Source organism: Tachypleus tridentatus, chromosome 1 (assembly GCF_004210375.1).
Source record: "Tachypleus tridentatus isolate NWPU-2018 chromosome 1, ASM421037v1, whole genome shotgun sequence".
NCBI classification, from domain to species: domain Eukaryota; kingdom Metazoa; phylum Arthropoda; class Merostomata; order Xiphosura; family Limulidae; genus Tachypleus; species Tachypleus tridentatus.
This window is the reverse complement of record NC_134825.1, coordinates 133,477,945-133,495,968: the sequence shown is the minus strand read 5'-3', so window position 1 is coordinate 133,495,968 and position 18,024 is coordinate 133,477,945.

The window sequence follows — 18,024 nt, the reverse complement described above, 5'->3', positions numbered from 1 at the left end:
AAATTTACTGGTTTTTACACTGTTTTACAAGAATTCGTCTCAAATTCCTAGTTGTTACTGTGTTTTAATGGAGTTTTAAGTTTGTTTCACAAGAATTCTGTAAAGTGTTTTAGACCGGTTTTAATCGTTTTGTGTCAATTTACTGGTTTTAAAGTGTTTTTTTGTTGTTTTCACCATTTTACAAGAATTGTTCTTTTAGACCAGTTTTAAGCATTTCTAGTCTAAATTTACATGTTCTTAAAGTGTTTTTTTGCTGTTTTTACCATTTTACAAGAATAAATTTACTGGTTTTTACAGTGTGTTACAAGAATTCGTCTTTAAGACCGGTTTAAAGCATTTGCAGTCTCAAATTCCTAGTTGTTACTGTGTTTTAATGGAGTTTTAAGCGTTTCACAAGAATTCGTCTTTTAAACCGGTTTTAATCGTTTTTTGTGTCAATTTGCTGGTTTTTAAAGTGTTTTTCTGCTGTTTTCACCATTTTATAAGAATTGTTCTTTTAGACCAATTTTAAGCATTTCTAGTCGAAATTTACATGATCTTAAAGTGTTTTTTTTGCTGTTTTCTCCATTTTACAAGAATTGTTATTTTAGACCAGTTTTAAGCATTTCTAGTCTAAATTTACATGTTCTTAAAGTGTTTTTTTGCTGTTTTTACCATTTTACAAGAATTAATTTACTGGTTTTACAGTGTGTTACAAGAATTCGTCTTTTAGATCGGTTTTAATCGTTTTTGTGTCAATTTGCTGGTTTATAAAGTGTTTTTCTGTTGTTTTCACCATTTTATAAGAATTGTTCTTTTAGACCAGTTTTAATCATTTCTAGTGAAATTTACATCATCTTAAAGTGTTTTTTTCTGCTGTTTTCACCATTTTATAAGAATTGTTCTTTTAGACCAATTTTAAGCATTTCTAGTCGAAATTTACATGATCTTAAAGTGTTTTTTTGCTGTTTTCACCATTTTACAAGAATTGTTCTTTTAGACCAATTTTAAGCATTTCTAGTCGAAATTTACATGTTCTTAAAGTGTTTTTTTGCTGTTTTTTACCATTTTACAAGAATAAATTTACTGTTTTTACACAGTTTTACAAGAATTGTTGTTTTAGACCAGTTTTAAGCATTTCTAGTCTAAATTTACATGTTCTTAAAGTGTTTTTTGTTGTTTTACCATTTTACAAGAATAAATTTACTGGTTTTACACTGTTTTACAAGTGTGTTACTGTGTTTTAATGGAGTTTTAAGCGTTTCACAAGAATTCGTCTTTTAGACCGGTTTTAATCGTTTTTTGTGTCAATTTGCTGGTTTTTAAAGTGTTTTTCTGCTGTTTTCACCATTTTATAAGAATTGTTCTTTTAGACCAATTTTAAGCATTTCTAGTCGAAATTTACATGATCTTAAAGTGTTTTTTTGCTGTTTTCACCATTTTACAAGAATTGTTCTTTTAGACCAGTTTTAAGCATTTCTATTCTAAATTTACATGTTCTTAAAGTGTTTTTTTGCTGTTTTACCATTTTACAAGAATAAATTTACTGGTTTTACACAGTTTTACAAGAATTGTTGTTTTAGACCAGTTTTAAGCATTTCTAGTCTAAATTTACATGTTCTTAAAGTGTTTTTTTGTGTTTTTTTACAAGAATAAATTTACTGGTTTTACCAGTTTTACAAGAATTGTTTTTTTAGACCAGTTTTAAGCATTTCTAGTCTAAATTTACATGTTCTTAAAGTGTTTTTTTAATGTTTTTTCCATTTTACAAGAATAAATTTACTGCTGTTTTACACCATTTTATAAGAATTGTTATTTTAGACCAGTTTTAAGCATTTCTAGTCTAAATTTACATGTTCTTAAAGTGTTTTTTGCTGTTTTTACCATTTTACAAGAATAAATTAACTGGTTTTTACACTGTTTTACAAGAATTCGTCTCAAATTCCTAGTTGTTACTGTGTTTTAATGGAGTTTTAAGCGTTTCACAAGAATTCGTCTTTAAGACCGGTTTTAATCGTTTTTTGTGTCAATTTGCTGGTTTTCAAAGTGTTTTTCTGCTGTTTTCACCATTTTACAAGAATTGTTCTTTTAGACCAATTTTAAGCATTTCTAGTCGAAATTTACATGATCTTAAAGTGTTTTTTTGCTGTTTTCACCATTTTACAAGAATTGTTCTTTTAGACCAGTTTTAAGCATTTCTAGTCGAAATTTACATGTTCTTAAAGTGTTTTTTTGCTGTTTTTACCATTTTACAAGAATAAATTTACTGGTTTTTACACAGTTTTACAAGAATTGTTGTTTTAGACCAGTTTTAAGCATTTCTAGTCTAAATTTACATGTTCTTAAAGTGTTTTTTGCTTTACTTTTTCCATTTTACAAGAATAAATTTACTGGTAAAGTTTTACACTGTTTTACAAGAATTGTTTTTTTAGACCAGTTTTAAGCATTTCTAGTCTAAATTTACATGTTCTTAAAGTGTTTTTTTGCTGTTTTTACCATTTTACAAGAATAAATTTACTGGTTTTTACACTGTTTTACAAGAATTCGTCTCAAATTCCTAGTTGTTACTGTGTTTTAATGGAGTTTTAAGCGTTTCACAAGAATTCGTCTTTTAGACCGGTTTTAATCGTTTTTTGTGTCAATTTGCTGGTTTTAAATGCTGTTTTCTCCATTTTACAAGAATTGTTCTTTTCAATTTTAAGCATTTCTAGTCGAAATTTACATGATCTTAAAGTGTTTTTTTGCTGTTTTCACCATTTTACAAGAATTGTTCTTTTAGACCAATTTTAAGCATTTCTAGTCTAAATTTACATGTTCTTAAAGTTTTTTTTCTGCTGTTTTCACCATTTTACAAGAATTGTTGTTTTAGACCAGTTTTAAGCATTTCTAGTCTAAATTTACATGTTCTTAAAGTGTTTTTTTTGTTGTTTTACCATTTAACAAGAATTAATTTACTGGTTTTTACAGTGTGTTACAAGAATTCGTCTTTTAGATCGGTTTTAATCGTTTTTTGTGTCAATTTGCTGGTTTATAAAGTGTTTTTCTGCTGTTTTCACCATTTTATAAGAATTGTTATTTTAGACCAGTTTTAAGCATTTCTAGTCTAAATTTACATGTTCTTAAAGTGTTTTTTTGCTGTTTTTACCATTTTACAAGAATAAATTTACTGGTTTTTACACAGTTTTACAAGAATTGTTGTTTTAGACCAGTTTTAAGCATTTCTAGTCTAAATTTACATGTTCTTAAAGTGTTTTTTTGTTGTTTTTCCATTTTACAAGAATAAATTTACTGGTTTTACACAGTTTTACAAGAATTGTTTTTTTAGACCAGTTTTAAGCATTTCTAGTCTAAATTTACATGTTCTTAAAGTGTTTTTTTGCTGTTTTTACCATTTTACAAGAATAAATTTACTGGTTTTTACACTGTTTTACAAGAATTCGTCTCAAATTCCTAGTTGTTACTGTGTTTTTTAAGCGTTTCACAAGAATTGTTTAAGACCGGTTTTAATCGTTTTTTTGTGTCAATTTGTTGGTTTTTAAAGTGTTTTTTGTTGTTTTCACCATTTTACAAGAATTGTTCTTTTAGACCAGTTTTAAGCATTTCTAGTCTAAATTTACATGTTTTTAAAGTGTTTTTTTGCTGTTTTTACCATTTTACAAGAATAAATTTACTGGTTTTTACACTGTTTTACAAGAATTCGTCTTTTAGACCGGTTTAAAGCATTTGTAGTCTCAAATTCCTAGTTGTTACTGTGTTTTAATGGAGTTTTAAGCGTTTCACAAGAATTCGTCTTTTAGACCGGTTTTAATCGTTTTTTGTGTCAATTTGCTGGTTTATAAAGTGTTTTTCTGCTGTTTTCACCATTTTATAAGAATTGTTCTTTTAGACCAATTTTAAGCATTTCTAGTCGAAATTTACATGATCTTAAAGTGTTTTTTTTGCTGTTTTCACCATTTTACAAGAATTGTTATTTTAGACCAGTTTTAAGCATTTCTAGTCTAAATTTACATGTTCTTAAAGTGTTTTTTTTGTTGTTTTACCATTTTACAAGAATTAATTTACTGGTTTTACACTGTTTTACAAGAATTCGTCTTTTAGACCGGTTTTAATAGTTTTTTGTGTCAATTTGCTGGTTTATAAAGTGTTTTTCTGCTGTTTTCACCATTTTATAAGAATTAGACCAGTTTTCATTTTAGACATGATCTTAAAGTGTTTTTTTTGCTGTTTTCACCATTTTACAAGAATTGTTCTTTTAGACCAGTTTTAAGCTAGTCTAAATTTACATGTTCTTAAAGTGTTTTTTTTTGCTGTTTTTACCATTTTACAAGAATAAATTTACTGGTTTTTACACAGTTTTACAAGAATTGTTGTTTTAGACCAGTTTTAAGCATTTCTAGTCTAAATTTACATGTTCTTAAAGTGTTTTTTTGCTGTTTTTACCATTTTACAAGAATAAATTTACTGGTTTTTACACTGTTTTACAAGAATTCGTCTTTTAGACCGGTTTAAAGCATTTGTAGTCTCAAATTCCTAGTTGTTTTAATGGAGTTTTAAGCGTTTCACAAGAATTCGTCTTTAGACCGGTTTTAATCGTTTTTTGTGTCAATTTGCTGGTTTTAAAGTGTTTTTCTGCTGTTTTCACCATTTTATAAGAATTGTTCTTTTAGACCAGTTTTAAGCATTTCTAGTCGAAATTTACATGTTCTTAAAGTGTTTTTTTGTTGTTTTACCATTTTACAAGAATAAATTTACTGTCTTTTTGTTCTTAAACTGTTTTACCATTTTACAAGAATAAATTTACTGTTTTAGACCAGTTTTAAGCATTTTAGTCTAAATTTGTTATGTGTTTTAAAGTGTTTTTTTTGACCTGTTTTAACATTTTTTAAGAATTGTTCTTTTAGACCAGTTTTAAGCATTTCTAGTCAATTTTAAATTTAGTTGAAATTTGATCTTAAAGTGTTTTTTTGCTGTTTTCTCCATTTTACAAGAATTGTTATTTTAGACCAGTTTTAAGCATTTCTAGTCTAAATTTACATGTTCTTAAAGTGTTTTTTTGCTGTTTTACCATTTTACAAGAATTAATTTACTGGTTTTTACAGTGTCTTACAAGAATTCGTCTTTTAGATCGGTTTTAATCGTTTTTTGTGTCAATTTGCTGGTTTATAAAGTGTTTTTCTGCTGTTTTCACCATTTTATAAGAATTGTTATTTTAGACCAGTTTTAAGCATTTCTAGTCTAAATTTACATGTTCTTAAAGTGTTTTTTTGCTTTTTTTACCATTTTACAAGAATAAATTTACTGGTTTTTACACAGTTTTACAAGAATTGTTGTTTTAGACCAGTTTTAAGCATTTCTAGTCTAAATTTACATGTTCTTAAAGTGTTTTTTTGCTGTTTTTACCATTTTACAAGAATTAATTTACTGGTTTTTATAGTGTGTTACAGGAATTCGTCTTTTAGATCGGTTTTAATCGTTTTTTGTGTCAATTTGCTGGTTTATCAAGTGTTTTTCTGCTGTTTTCACCATTTTATAAGAATTGTTCTTTTAGATCGGTTTTAATCGTTTTTTGTGTCAATTTGCTGGTTTATCAAGTGTTTTTCTGCTGTTTTCACCATTTTATAAGAATTGTTCTTTTAGACCAATTTTAAGCATTTCTAGTCGAAATTTACATGATCTTAAAGTGTTTTTTTGCTGTTTTCACATTTTACAAGAATTGTTATTTTAGACCAGTTTTAAGCATTTCTAGTCTAAATTTACATGTTCTTAAAGTGTTTTTTTTGCTGTTTTACCATTTTACAAGAATAAATTTACTGGTTTTACACAGTTTTACAAGAATTGTTGTTTTAGACCAGTTTTAAGCATTTCTAGTCTAAATTTACATGTTCTTAAAGTTTTTTTTACTGTTTTACCATTTTACAAGAATTAATTTACTGGTTTTACAGTGTTTTACAAGAATTCGTCTTTTAGACCGGTTTTAATCGTTTTTTGTGTCAATTTGCTGGTTTTTAAAGTGTTTTTCTGCTGTTTTCACCATTTTATAAGAATTGTTCTTTTAGACCAATTTTAAGCATTTCTAGTCGAAATTTACATGATCTTAAAGTGTTTTTTGCTGTTTTCTCCATTTTACAAGAATTGTTATTTTAGACCAGTTTTAAGCATTTCTAGTCTAAATTTACATGTTCTTAAAGTGTTTTTTTTGCTTTTTTACCATTTTACAAGAATAAATTTACTGGTTTTTTTACACAGTTTTACAAGAATTGTTGTTTTAGACCAGTTTTAAGCATTTCTAGTCTAAATTTACGTGAATTTAAAGTGTTTTTTTGCTGTTTTCACCATTTTAAAAGAATTGTTTTTTAGCGTTTTACAAAAATTCGTCTTTTACACCGGTTTTAATCGTTTTTTGTGTCAATTTGCTGGTTTTTAAAGTGTTTTTCTGCTGTTTTCACCATTTTATAAGAATTGTTCTTTTAGACCGGTTTTAATCATTTTTTGTGTCAATTTACTGTTTTAAAGTGTTTTTTGCTGTTTTCACCATTTTATAAGAATTGTTCTTTTAGACCAATTTTAAGCATTTCTAGTCGAAATTTACATGATCTTAAAGTGTTTTTTGCTGTTTTCACCATTTTACAAGAATTGTTATTTTAGACCAGTTTTAAGCATTTCTAGTCTAAATTTACATGTTCTTAAAGTGTTTTTTTGCTGTTTTTACCATTTTACAAGAATAAATTTACTGGTTTTTACACAGTTTTACAAGAATTGTTGTTTTAGACCAGTTTTAAGCATTTCTAGTCTAAATTTACATGTTCTTAAAGTGTTTTTTTTGCTGTTTTACCATTTTACAAGAATAAATTTACTGGTTTTTACACTGTTTTACAAGAATTCGTCTTTTAGATCGGTTTTAATCGTTTTTTGTGTCAATTTGCTGGTTTATAAAGTGTTTTTCTGCTGTTTTCACCATTTTATAAGAATTGTTCTTTTAGACCAATTTTAAGCATTTCTAGTCGAAATTTACATGATCTTAAAGTGTTTTTTTTTGCTGTTTTCACCATTTTACAAGAATTGTTATTTTAGACCAGTTTTAAGCATTTCTAGTCTAAATTTACATGTTCTTAAAGTGTTTTTTTGCTGTTTTACCATTTTACAAGAATAAATTTACTGGTTTTACACAGTTTTACAAGAATTGTTGTTTTAGACCAGTTTTAAGCATTTCTAGTCTAAATTTACATGTTCTTAAAGTGTTTTTTTGTTGTTTTACCATTTTACAAGAATAAATTTACTGGTTTTACAGTGTGTTACAAGAATTGTCTTTTAGACCGGTTTAAAGCATTTTAGTCTCAAATTCCTAGTTGTTACTGTGTTTTAATGCTGTTTTCACCATTTTACAAGAATTGTTGTTTTAGACCAGTTTTAAGCATTTCTAGTCTAAATTTACATGTTCTTAAAGTGTTTTTTTTGCTGTTTTTACCATTTAACAAGAATTAATTTACTGGTTTTTACAGTGTGTTACAAGAATTCGTCTTTTAGATCGGTTTTAATCGTTTTTTGTGTCAATTTGCTGGTTTATAAAGTGTTTTTCTGCTGTTTTCACCATTTTATAAGAATTGTTATTTTAGACCAGTTTTAAGCATTTCTAGTCTAAATTTACATGTTCTTAAAGTGTTTTTTTTTTTTTTTACCATTTTACAAGAATAAATTTACTGGTTTTACACAGTTTTACAAGAATTGTTGTTTTAGACCAGTTTTAAGCATTTCTAGTCTAAATTTACATGTTCTTAAAGTGTTTTTTTGTTGTTTTCACCATTTTACAAGAATTAATTTACTGGTTTTTATAGTGTGTTACAGGAATTCGTCTTTTAGATCGGTTTTAATCGTTTTTTGTGTCAATTTGCTGGTTTATCAAGTGTTTTTCTGCTGTTTTCACCATTTTATAAGAATTGTTCTTTTAGACCAATTTTAAGCATTTCTAGTCGAAATTTACATGATCTTAAAGTGTTTTTTTGCTGTTTTCTACATTTTACAAGAATTGTTATTTTAGACCAGTTTTAAGCATTTCTAGTCTAAATTTACATGTTCTTAAAGTGTTTTTTTTGCTGTTTTACCATTTTACAAGAATAAATTTACTGATTTTACACAGTTTTACAAGAATTGTTGTTTTAGACCAGTTTTAAGCATTTCTAGTCTAAATTTACATGTTCTTAAAGTGTTTTTTTTGCTGTTTTTACCATTTTACAAGAATTAATTTACTGGTTTTACAGTGTGTTACAAGAATTCGTCTTTTAGATCGGTTTTAATCGTTTTTTTTTTTGCTGTTTTCAATTTGCTGGTTTATAAAGTGTTTTTCTGCTGTTTTCACCATTTTATAAGAATTGTTATTTTAGACCAGTTTTAAGCATTTCTAGTCTAAATTTACATGTTCTTAAAGTGTTTTTTTGCTTTTTTTACCATTTTACAAGAATAAATTTACTGGTTTTTACACAGTTTTACAAGAATTGTTGTTTTAGACCAGTTTTAAGCATTTCTAGTCTAAATTTACATGTTCTTAAAGTGTTTTTTTTGTTGTTTTCACCATTTTACAAGAATTAATTTACTGTTTTTTATAGTGTGTTACAAGAATTCGTCTTTTAGATCGGTTTTAATCGTTTTTTTGTGTCAATTTGCTGGTTTATAAAGTGTTTTTCTGCTGTTTTCACCATTTTATAAGAATTGTTCTTTTAGACCAGTTTTAAGCATTTCTAGTCTAAATTTACATGTTCTTAAAGTGTTTTTTTTGTTGTTTTTTACCATTTTACAAGAATTACTTTATTTTAGACCAGTTTTAAGCATTTTAGTCTAAATTCGTCTTTTATCGGTTTTAATGTTCTTAAAGCTGGTTTTTTTTTGTTGTTTTACCATTTTACAAGAATTTTTTTACTGTTTTCACCATTTTATAAGAATTGTTATTTTAGACCAGTTTTAAGCATTTCTAGTCTAAATTTACATGTTCTTAAAGTGTTTTTTTTGCTGTTTTTACCATTTTACAAGAATAAATTTACTGGTTTTACACAGTTTTACAAGAATTGTTGTTTTAGACCAGTTTTAAGCATTTCTAGTCTAAATTTACATGTTCTTAAAGTGTTTTTTTTGTTGTTTTTACCATTTTACAAGAATTAATTTACTGGTTTTACAGTGTGTTACAAGAATTCGTCTTTTAGATCGGTTTTAATCGTTTTTTGTGTCAATTTGCTGGTTTATAAAGTGTTTTTCTGCTGTTTTCACCATTTTATAAGAATTGTTCTTTTAGACCAGTTTTAAGCATTTCTAGTCTAAATTTACATGTTCTTAAAGTGTTTTTTTGCTGTTTTTACCATTTTAAAAGAATTGTTATTTTAGACCAGTTTTAAGCATTTCTAGTCTAAATTTACATGTTCTTAAAGTGGTTTTTTGTTTTTTTTACCATTTTACAAGAATAAATTTACTGTTTTTCACAGTTTTACAAGAATTGTTGTTTTAGACCAGTTTTAAGCATTTCTAGTCTAAATTTACATGTTCTTAAAGTGTTTTTTTGCTGTTTTACCATTTAACAAGAATTACTTTACTGGTTTTTACAGTGTGTTACAAGAATTCGTCTTTTAGATCGGTTTTAATCGTTTTTTGTGTCAATTTGCTGGTTTATAAAGTGTTTTTCTGCTGTTTTCACCATTTTATAAGAATTGTTATTTTAGACCAGTTTTAAGCATTTCTAGTCTAAATTTACATGTTCTTAAAGTGTTTTTTGCTGTTTTTACCATTTTACAAGAATAAATTTACTGGTTTTTACACAGTTTTACAAGAATTGTTGTTTTAGACCAGTTTTAAGCATTTCTAGTCTAAATTTACATGTTCTTAAAGTGTTTTTTTGCTGTTTTTACCATTTTACAAGAATTAATTTACTGGTTTTTACAGTGTGTTACAAGAATTCGTCTTTTAGATCGGTTTTAATCGTTTTTTGTGTCAATTTGCTGGTTTTTAAAGTGTTTTTCTGCTGTTTTCACCATTTTATAAGAATTGTTCTTTTAGACCAGTTTTAAGCATTTCTAGTCTAAATTTACATGAATTTAAAGTGTTTTTTTGTTTTACCATTTTGAATAAATTTACTACATTTTACAAGAATTGTTACTGTGTTTTAGACCAGTTTTAAGCATTTCTAGTCTAAATTTACATGTTCTTAAAGTGTTTTCAAAGTGTTTTTTTGCTGTTTTACCATTTTACAAGAATAAATTTACTAAGCATTTTAGTCGAAATTTACACTTAAAGTGTTTTTTTGTTTTACAAGAATTGTTATTTTAGACCAGTTTTAAGCATTTCTAGTCTAAATTTACATGTTCTTAAAGTGTTTTTTTGTTGTTTTACCATTTTACAAGAATTAATTTACTGGTTTTACAGTGTGTTACAAGAATTCGTCTTTAGATCGGTTTTAATCGTTTTTTGTGTCAATTTGCTGGTTTATAAAGTGTTTTTCTGCTGTTTTCACCATTTTATAAGAATTGTTATTTTAGACCAGTTTTAAGCATTTCTAGTCTAAATTTACATGTTCTTAAAGTGTTTTTTTGCTGTTTTTACCATTTTACAAGAATAAATTTACTGGTTTTTACAATGTTTTACAAGAATTGTTGTTTTAGACCAGTTTTAAGCATTTTAGTCTAAATTTACATGTTCTTAAAGTGTTTTTTTTTGCTGTTTTACCATTTTACAAGAATAAATTAAGACTGGTTTTAATCGTTTTTTTGTGTCAATTTGCTAGTTTTTACTGTGTTTTAATGCTGTTTTCTCCGTTTCACAAGAATTGTCTTTTAGATCGGTTTTAATCATTTTTGTGTCAATTTGCTGGTTTTTAAAGTGTTTTTCTGCTGTTTTCACCATTTTATAAGAATTGTTCTTTTAGACCAGTTTTAAGCATTTCTAGTCTAAATTTACATGAATTTAAAGTGTTTTTTTGCTGTTTTCACCATTTTACAAGAATTGTTATTTTAGACCAGTTTTAAGCATTTCTAGTCTAAATTTACATGTTCTTAAAGTGTTTTTTTTGCTGTTTTACCATTTTACAAGAATAAATTTACTGGTTTTTACACAGTTTTACAAGAATTGTTGTTTTAGACCAGTTTTAAGCATTTCTAGTCTAAATTTACATGTTCTTAAAGTGTTTTTTTGCTGTTTTTACCATTTTACAAGAATTAATTTACTGGTTTTTACAGTGTGTTACAAGAATTCGTCTTTTAGATCGGTTTTAATCGTTTTTTGTGTCAATTTGCTGGTTTATAAAGTGTTTTTCTGCTGTTTTCACCATTTTACAAGAATTGTTGTTTTAGACCAGTTTTAAGCATTTCTAGTCTAAATTTACATGTTCTTAAAGTGTTTTTTTGCTGTTTTACCATTTTACAAGAATTTTACTGGTTTTACAGTGTTTTACAAGAATTGTTTTTAGACCGGTTTTAAGCATTTCTAGTGTAAATTTACATGTTCTTAAAGTGTTTTTTTGCTGTTTTCACCATTTTATAAGAATTGTTCTTTTAGACCAGTTTTAAGCATTTCTAGTCTAAATTTACATGTTCTTAAAGTGTTTTTTTGCTGTTTTTTACCATTTTACAAGAATAAATTTACTGGTTTTACACAGTTTTACAAGAATTGTTGTTTTAGACCAGTTTTAAGCATTTCTAGTCTAAATTTACATGTTTTTAAAGTGTTTTTGTTGTTTTACCATTTTTTCTGAATTAATTTACTGGTTTTACAGTGTGTTACAAGAATTGTTCTTTTAGATCGGTTTTAATCATTTCTAGTCGAAATTTACATGGTCTTAAAGTGTTTTTTTGCTGTTTTCACCATTTTACAAGAATTGTTATTTTAGACCAGTTTTAAGCATTTCTAGTCTAAATTTACATGTTCTTAAAGTGTTTTTTTGCTGTTTTACCATTTTACAAGAATAAATTTACTGGTTTTTACACAGTTTTACAAGAATTGTTATTTTAGACCAGTTTTAAGCATTTCTAGTCTAAATTTACATGTTCTTAAAGTGTTTATTTGCTGTTTTTTCCATTTTACAAGAATAAATTTACTGGTTTTTACACAGTTTTACAAGAATTGTTTTTTTAGACCAGTTTTAAGCATTTCTAGTCTAAATTTACATGTTCTTAAAGTGTTTTTTTGCTGTTTTTACCATTCTACAAGAATAAATTTACTGGTTTTTACACTGTTTTACAAGAATTCGTCTCAAATTCCTAGTTGTTACTGTGTTTTAATGGAGTTTTAAGCGTTTCACAAGAATTCGTCTTTAAGACCGGTTTTAATCGTTTTTTGTGTCAATTTGCTGGTTTTCAAAGTGTTTTTCTGCTGTTTTCTCCATTTCACAAGAATTGTTCTTTTACATCAATTTTAAGCATTTCTAGTCGAAATTTACATGATCTTAAAGTGTTTTTTTGCTGTTTTCACCATTTTACAAGAATTGTTCTTTTAGACCAATTTTAAGCATTTCTAGTCTAAATTTACATGTTGTTAAAGTGTTTTTCTGCTGTTTTCACCATTTTACAAGAATTGTTGTTTTAGACCAGTTTTAAGCATTTCTAGTCTAAATTTACATGTTCTTAAAGTGTTTTTTTTGCTGTTTTTACCATTTAACAAGAATTACTTTACTGGTTTTTACAGTGTGTTACAAGAATTCGTCTTTTAGATCGGTTTTAATCGTTTTTTGTGTCAATTTGCTGGTTTATCAAGTGTTTTTCTGCTGTTTTCACCATTTTATAAGAATTGTTCTTTTAGACCAGTTTTAAGCATTTCTAGTCTAAATTTACATGTTCTTAAAGTGTTTTTATGCTGCTTTTACAAGAATAAATTTACTGGTTTTTACACAGTTTTACAAGAATTGTTGTTTTAGACCAGTTTTAAGGATTTCTAGTCTAAATTTACATGTTCTTAAAGTGTTTTTTTGCTGTTTTTACCATTTTAGAAGAATTAATTTACTGGTTTTTACAGTGTGTTACAAGAATTCGTCTTTTAGACCGGTTTAAAGCATTTGTAGTCTAAATTTACATGTTCTTAAAGTGTTTTTTTGCTGTTTTCACCATTTTATAAGAATTGTTATTTTAGACCAGTTTTAAGCATTTCTAGTCTAAATTTACATGTTCTTAAAGTGTTTTTTTGCTGTTTTTACCATTTTACAAGAATAAATTTACTGGTTTTTACACAGTTTTACAAGAATTGTTATTTTAGACCAGTTTTAAGCATTTCTAGTCTAAATTTACATGTTCTTAAAGTGTTTATTTGCTGTTTTTTCCATTTTACAAGAATAAATTTACTGGTTTTTACACAGTTTTACAAGTATTGTTTTTTTAGACCAGTTTTAAGCATTTCTAGTCTAAATTTACATGTTCTTAAAGTGTTTTTTTGCTGTTTTTACCATTCTACAAGAATAAATTTACTGGTTTTTACACTGTTTTACAAGAATTCGTCTCAAATTCCTAGTTGTTACTGTGTTTTAATGGAGTTTTAAGCGTTTCACAAGAATTCGTCTTTAAGACCGGTTTTAATCGTTTTTTGTGTCAATTTGCTGGTTTTCAAAGTGTTTTTTTGCTGTTTTCACCATTTTACAAGAATTGTTCTTTTAGACCAGTTTTAAGCATTTCTAGTCTAAATTTACATGTTCTTAAAGTGTTTTTTTGCTGTTTTTACCATTTTACAAGAATAAATTTATTGGTTTTTACAGTGTGTTACAAGAATTCGTCTTTCAGACCGGTTTAAAGCATTTGTAGTCTCAAATTCCTAGTTGTTACTGTGTTTTAATGGAGTTTTAAGCGTTTCGCAAGAATTCGTCTTTTAGACCGGTTTTAATCGTTTTTTGTGTCAATTTGCTGGTTTATAAAGTGTTTTTCTGCTGTTTTCACCATTTTATAAGAATTGTTCTTTTAGACCAATTTTAAGCATTTCTAGTCGAAATTTACATGATCTTAAAGTGTTTTTTTGCTGTTTTCTCCATTTTACAAGAATTCTTATTTTAGACCAATTTTAAGTATTTCTAGTGTAAATTTACATGTTGTTAAAGTGTTTTTTTGCTGTTTTTACCATTTTACAAGAATTAATTTACTGGTTTTTACAGTGTGTTACAAGAATTCGTCTTTTAGATCGGTTTTAATCGTCTTTTGTGTCAATTTGCTGGTTTATAAAGTGTTTTTCTGCTGTTTTCACCATTTTATAAGAATTGTTCTTTTAGATCAGTTTTAATCATTTCTAGTCGAAATTTACATCATCTTAAAGTGTTTTTCTGCTGTTTTCACCATTTTACAACAATTGTTCTTTTAGACCAGTTTTAAGCATTTTTAGTCTAAATTTACATGTTCTTAAAGTGTTTTATTGCTGTTTTTACCATTTTACAAGAATAAATTTACTGGTTTTTACACAGTTTTACAAGAATTGTTGTTTTAGACCAGTTTTAAGGATTTCTAGTCTAAATTTACATGTTCTTAAAGTGTTTTTTTCCTGTTTTTACCATTTTACAAGAATAAATTTACTGGTTTTTACACTGTTTCACAAGAATTCGTCTTTTAGACCGGTTTAAAGCATTTGTAGTCTCAAATTCCTAGTTGTTATTGTGTTTTAATGGAGTTTTAAGCGTTTCGCAAGAATTCGTCTTTTAGACCGGTTTTAATCGTTTTTTGTGTCAATTTGCTGGTTTTTAAAGTGTTTTTTCTGCTGTTTCACCTTTTTATAAGAATTGTTCTTTTAGATTAGTTTTAAGCATTTCTAGTCGAAATTTGCATGTTCTTAAAGTGTTTTATTGCTGTTTTTACCATTTTACAAGAATAAATTTTCTGGTTTTTACACAGTTTTACAAGAATTGTTTTTTTAGACCAGTTTTAAGCATTTCTAGTATAAATTTGCATGTTCTTAAAGTGTTTTTTTGCTGTTTTGACATTTTTATAAGAATTGTTCTTTTAGACCAGTTTTAAGCATTTCTAGACTAAATTTACATGATCTTAAAGTGTTTTTTTGCTGTTTTCTCCATTTTACAAGAATTCTTATTTTAGACCAATTTTAAGTATTTCTAGTGTAAATTTACATGTTGTTAAAGTGTTTTTTTGCTGTTTTTACCATTTTACAAGAATTAATTTACTGGTTTTTACAGTGTGTTACAAGAATTCGTCTTTTAGATCGGTTTTAATCGTCTTTTGTGTCAATTTGCTGGTTTATAAAGTGTTTTTCTGCTGTTTTCACCATTTTATAAGAATTGTTCTTTTAGATCAGTTTTAATCATTTCTAGTCGAAATTTACATCATCTTAAAGTGTTTTTCTGCTGTTTTCACCATTTTACAACAATTGTTCTTTTAGACCAGTTTTAAGCATTTTTAGTCTAAATTTACATGTTCTTAAAGTGTTTTATTGCTGTTTTTACCATTTTACAAGAATAAATTTACTGGTTTTTACACAGTTTTACAAGAATTGTTGTTTTAGACCAGTTTTAAGGATTTCTAGTCTAAATTTACATGTTCTTAAAGTGTTTTTTACCATTTTACAAGAATAAATTTACTGGTTTTTACACTGTTTCACAAGAATTCGTCTTTTAGACCGGTTTAAAGCATTTGTAGTCTCAAATTCCTAGTTGTTACTGTGTTTTAATGGAGTTTTAAGCGTTTCGCAAGAATTCGTCTTTTAGACCGGTTTTAATCGTTTTTTGTGTCAATTTGCTGGTTTTTAAAGTGTTTTTTCTGCTGTTTCACCTTTTTATAAGAATTGTTCTTTTAGATTAGTTTTAAGCATTTCTAGTCGAAATTTGCATGTTCTTAAAGTGTTTTATTGCTGTTTTTACCATTTTACAAGAATAAATTTTCTGGTTTTACCAGTTTTACAAGAATTGTTCTTTTTTTAAATTTTCTAGGTTTTACACCAGTTTTAAAGTGTTTTTCTTTGTTTTCACCATTTTATTTGTTCTTTTAGACCAGTTTTAAGCATTTCTAGTATAAATTTGCATGTTCTTAAAGTGTTTTTTTGCTGTTTTGACATTTTTATAAGAATTGTTCTTTTAGACCAGTTTTAAGCATTTCTAGACTAAATTTACATGTTCTTAAAGTGTTTTTTTTCTCTGTTTTTACCATTTTACAAGAATAAATTTACTGGTTTTTACACTGTTTTACAAGAATTCGTCTTTTAGACCGGTTTAAAGCATTTGTAGTCTCAAATTCCTAGTTGTTACTGTGTTTTAATGGAGTTTTCAGCGTTTTACAAGAAATTTCCCTAGCAACGAGGAGAAGGAGTGGGTGAAATTTCCTTAGCAACGGGGGAAGAAGTGAGTAAAATTTTCCTAGCAACGGGAGAGAGAATTGGGTGAAATTTCCCTAGTAACGAAGGCAAGAAGAGAGGAAAATTTTTCTAGCAACATGGGAAAAGAAGAGCGGAAAATTTCTCTTCCAACGTGGGGAAAAGTGGGGGAAATTTCCCTAGCAACGTGGGCAAGTCGTGGGTTAAATTTCCCGAGCAATTAGGGGCAAGTAGTGGGGGGAATTTCCCTAGCAACAGGGGGCAGGAAGTGGAGGAATTTTACCTAGCAACGGTGGCAAGGAGTGGGGGAAAATTCCGTAGCAACGTAGCGAAAGAATAGGAGGATATTTACCTAGGAACAAGGGGACAGGATTGGGTGAAATTTCCCTAGCAACGAGGAAGGAAGAGTGGGTAAAATTTCACAAGCAAGGTGAGGCAAGAAGTAGGGGAAATTTCCCTAGCAACAGAGGAACAGAATTCGAGGAAATTACCCCAGCAAGAGGGGCAAGAAGTGTGTAAAAGTTCTCTAGCAATTTCCCTAGTGCAGGAAATTTTATTAACAACGGGGCAAAAAATGTGGGAATTTTACCTAACAACAAGGGGCAAGAAGTGGGGGAAATTTCCTTACCAACGGGGGCAAGAAGAGGGGAAATTTCCAAAGCAACGGGTGGACAGAATTGGGGGAAATTTCCCTAGGAACGAGGAGCAAGGAGTGGGTGAAATTTCCTTAGCAACGGTGGCAAGGAGTGGGAGAAATTTTCCTAGCAATAGGGGCAAGAAGAGAGGAAAATCTCCCTAGTAACGTGGTGAAAGAAGTGGGGGAATTTTATCTAGGAACGTGGGGAAGGAAGTGGGGGAAATTTCCCTAGAAACGAGGCAAAAAGAGGGGAAAATTTCCCTAGTAACGTTGGGAAAGAAGTGGGATAAATTTCCCTAGCAAAAGGGGCAGGAAGAGGGGGAAATTTCCCTAGCAATGGGGAAGAAGAGTTGAAAAACTTTCTAGCAACATGGGGAAAGAAGTGGGGGAAATTTCCCTAGCAACGAATGGCAAGGAGTGGGTGAAATTTCGTTAGAAACGGTGGCAGAAAAAAAAATATCCCTAACAACGTGGGCAAGAAGTGGGTTAAATTTCCCTAGCAATTAGGGGCAGAAAGTGGGGGAAATTTTCCTAACAACAGGGGCAAGAAGTGGGGGAATTTTAACTAGCAACGGGGGCAAGGAGTGAGGGAAAATTCCTTAGCAACGTGGCGAAAGAAGAGGAGAATATTTACCTATCAACAAGGGTACAGAATTGGGGGAAATTTCCCTAGCAACGAGGAGGGATGAGTGGGTGAAATTTCCCAAGCAACGTGTGGCAAGAAGTGGGGGAAATTTCCCTAGCAACGGGGGAACAGAATTCGAGGAAATTTTCCCAGCAACAGGGGAAAGAAGTGGGTAAAATTTCCCTAGCAATTGGGGGCAAGTAGTGGAGGAAATTTCCCTAACAACGGGGGCAAAAGTGGGGGATTTTTCTAAGAACGAGGAGGAAGAAGTGGGGGAAATTTCCCTAGCAACGGGGGCAAGAAAAGAGGAAAATTTCTCTAGCAACATGGGAAAAGAAGAGAGGAAAATTTCCCTAGTAACGTGGGGAAAGAATTGGGGAAAATTTCTTTAGCAACAACGGACAAGGAGTGGTTGAAATTTCCTTAGCAATGGGGGCAAGAACAAAGGAAAATTTTCCTAGTAACGTGGGCAAAAAGAGGGGAAAATTTATCTAGCAACGGGGGCCAAAAGTGGGGGAAATTTCCT